At 32.3% G+C, this 3,448-nt stretch overlaps 1 long non-coding RNA gene across 2 annotated transcripts; it reads left to right on the top strand.

Annotated features, from left to right (window-relative positions):
- Positions 1-314: 314 nt before the first annotated feature.
- On the top strand, positions 315-2,807 carry LOC136210731 (uncharacterized). 2 transcript variants are annotated; one of them, XR_010678182.1, is made up of 6 exons: positions 315-601; positions 704-794; positions 857-986; positions 1,299-1,604; positions 1,880-2,086; positions 2,287-2,807. It is a non-coding gene; the product is annotated as an uncharacterized lncRNA (long non-coding RNA). The 2 variants fall into 2 exon arrangements; XR_010678181.1 differs by having other exon boundaries at positions 1,299-2,086.
- The last annotated feature ends 641 nt before the right edge of the window (positions 2,808-3,448 follow it).

The raw sequence follows: 3,448 nt of genomic DNA on the forward strand, positions 1-3,448 counted from the left end.
TAATAAATTCCCCAATTAATAAAGATGTTCTGCATGGCAAAACCTTTTACCCTCATTACGGATCAACTATCCAGTTCTCTTATCTTTAAAAGTGCGGAGAAATTTAAAGAAAATTAGAAGTAATTTATTTATTTAACCTATAAAATAAAAATTTATAATATAATCTATCTATCTATTAACTATGTAAAAGCAGGAACACTAACGCTGATGTGTCATTCAGAGAAGCCCTAACGATGACGTGTCGCTCCCTTAATTTTTAGAATTAATTAAATTTTTAGGGCTGAGTTTTGTGAAGTTATTTATTAAAACAATTTCCACTCTCCACACGTTTTCTACGGTTGTTAATTGCTATTTTGATTCAGTTCTGTTTCTCTAGATTTCTTTCTGCTTCTGATTCGGCACGTTTGGATTCTTTATAAACTGATTCTTAATTCACTCCTAGCCAAACCCAAATCATTCGAATTGAAATTCTTTCTCTTCAAACTAGAACTCTTTGTCTTCTCTTCAAACTAAAACTCTTTCTCTGCCTTTATCTTTATGGAACGCCCCGGATGAGCTATTTCGCCGTGTTTATAATCATTCTCTTTGGGTCCTCAACAAGGTTTTATTGGATTAGGGTTTTCATTATTTGTTTATGTTATTTAATTGGGTTGGCATTCGATTTTCTGTTTTGATTCTTATGAATTCGCTTTGTTTTGGGCAGAATTATTTTCATGAATCGGCTGCTAAGAAGTTGAATGGGGCGGCTAAGAAGCTGAATGGGGTTTGCTACCGTTGAAGCATTTGGAGATGAGGTTTGTTATAATGCTAGGCACCACTTTCTTTGGTTTGATCTAATTTTCTTCTACTCATACAGCAATCCACAAAAAAATATGCTACTTCAGACAACCACCATGGCCATTACATCTCCACTCCTTCGGAACATTTCTCACACGCTCCTCCCACTTAGGTCTTTTAAGTTTAGGCCTTACAAACTTTCTTCTCAGGTAAAGATATGCTAAAACTGGGTTTATGTTATTCTTATTGCTATTGATTGAAGTAATTTATTTATACTGAAAATTTTGTTGTTCTATATATCTTCTAAGTACTACTCAGAGAGACAATGAGCTTTGATGCGTTAATACCACTTCTGCTCTATTCTTAATTGTTATTTGTTGTAGAATAAGATAGATAGTTCCAATTAGCATGCTCTGTTGTTTTCAAATTCGCGATCGAGCTAACTAAATTTATGCAATGGTAGTTAATTGATGGGAATTTGGAATTTAATTTGGAAAATGGTTGATTGTATGATTTTTCAGGATTTCATGAGCATACGAAAAGCATGACTAAGGACACATGCTCTATTTTGATAAACATATAAAGCATCCAGGAAGCTCTCTATACTTTTTTGCTGGTTTTAATTATGTTTGTTTCACTATCCCTATGTGATATTAGTAGTTAGTATTTGAGTTGTTTTGCTTGCAGTTGTTTCTGAATGCCAGATTGCCATTGAATTTCCTAAAGTAGTGGACTTTACTGTCTGCCGGTATATGGCATTGAATTTGAAGAGCTCCTAGAGTCGTATAAGGGCAGGTTTTGTTACTTATTTGTTACTTACATAACAGGTGCCCTTACACTTGACTCAATTTTTAATTATGTTACCTTATCTATTATTATGCTTTATTGTTTCTTTTTATTTTTTAAATGATTAATTGCATGTGTTGCTCTGTGTGGGCGCTCCTTGCTAGCGTGTTCTCATAATGCACTACATCTATTTATCTATTTAACTCACTGTAGTAAATTGGTTATTCATATGCTGTAAATTGTCATGCCTTATGATGGTTAGATTTACTTTGTTTTAGAAGTGGTTTTTTGAAAATGTTTTGATGCTCTGAAATAGGATAAAGTGATAAACAGAATAAAGCCATCCATGATCTTAGCATGGGTATGTTGAAGAAGTTTTTGCAAGATCCAATGCAGCACCTAAGATTCCATCCAAATGTAGAAAGCAAGAGATCCAATCCAGATCGAAGTTGTGGAATCTTTCGTTCCCTAAGAAACTAATTCATACTTAAAATTCCATAAAGTTCAAGTCTTTCCGTGCAAGGTACTGATTTCCTATTAAAAGTTGATGTCGTTCTGTATTTAAAAGACATATGCATTCTTTATTGTGCTTGATGAGCTATGTTCTGTATTTAAAAAAAATATGCATTCTTTATTGTGCTTGATTAGCTATGATCACCTAACTTCGTGGTTTAGATTAAATATAAATGATTCACTAATGTATTTGCTTCATTCTTTTCCCAGGTTCACTGTTATGGAACAAGTCTTGAATAGTTAAAAAGTTGAAGAATTGGTCCATTTCTTTCAGCTAAGATTGCGCAATGGTTCCTGAACAACCATTATTGGATATAGTTAGAGACTATAAAGAACTACAGTCCATAAAAGCTGAACTTGATATAGATAATGGAACCATCTTGGCAAAAACAAATGTGATTGGTTCAGCATGCATAGCTAAACCTGAGGAGCCTGTTTCCGCGTTGGACGAACAAACTATGCTGACGGATTCTCAAGATGTAGAAGTTGATATAATTACATGTAAAAGTACCAATAAGCTACGCCTATTTCAAATTTTCAAATAAATCTACTTTTGAATTACATATAAAAAGACCAATAAGCTACTTTTGAATTTCTGAAATGAGTCGCTTATTGGGGTAAATTCGATTCTCGAGATGTAGGAGTTGATATAATTGCATATAAAAAGACCAGTACGCTACTTTTGAATTTCCGGTCAAAAAAGAAATAGAAAAGAGATGAATTTTTGTTCTTATCCTCATCTATTCTCTACATTTCTCTATGTAAAGTAAATACTTGCTCCAATTTTAGGTTGTGGTGTTCTGAGAATTCAATTTTGTTATGTTTTTTCTGAACATTATATTGATTTGGTTGACTGCAACTGTCCATGAACCTAGAGATAGTGTAAAGTCGGGTCCTTCTCTTAATAGAGTTAATGGTAACAGAACATTTTCTGTTTTTTTTTTTTTTTTTTGTAGTTTTTTGTAGTTTTTTTTTTTTGTAACAAAACTTTTAAAATTACATCTATAGAGTTTCATTTTTTTCTAAATCAAAACGATAATATTACTGCTAGGAAAAGGGTAATACACCTCGTTTTGTTACATAAGGCAAAGTAAGCGCTTTTGTGCTTTTGTTCTTTTTCTGTTTCCTTGTCTTTTTTTTCCATAATCTTTTATGGGATTAGTTTTGAGAATGGAAAGATATCATATTTAATCTGTTTTATTTCAAATTTCTATCTATTGGTACTATAAGTTGAATGCTGACAAATCCATGTACTCAAACTTTTCCTATTTATCACACAAATTGTATGACTTGGAAATATAAATGTTCTTTAATATGAACATTGCATGCATAGCTTAGATTTATTTTCTTTTTGTTTTTATTGCAGGAATGC

Source organism: Euphorbia lathyris, chromosome 1, assembly GCF_963576675.1.
Source record: "Euphorbia lathyris chromosome 1, ddEupLath1.1, whole genome shotgun sequence".
NCBI lineage: Eukaryota > Viridiplantae > Streptophyta > Magnoliopsida > Malpighiales > Euphorbiaceae > Euphorbia > Euphorbia lathyris.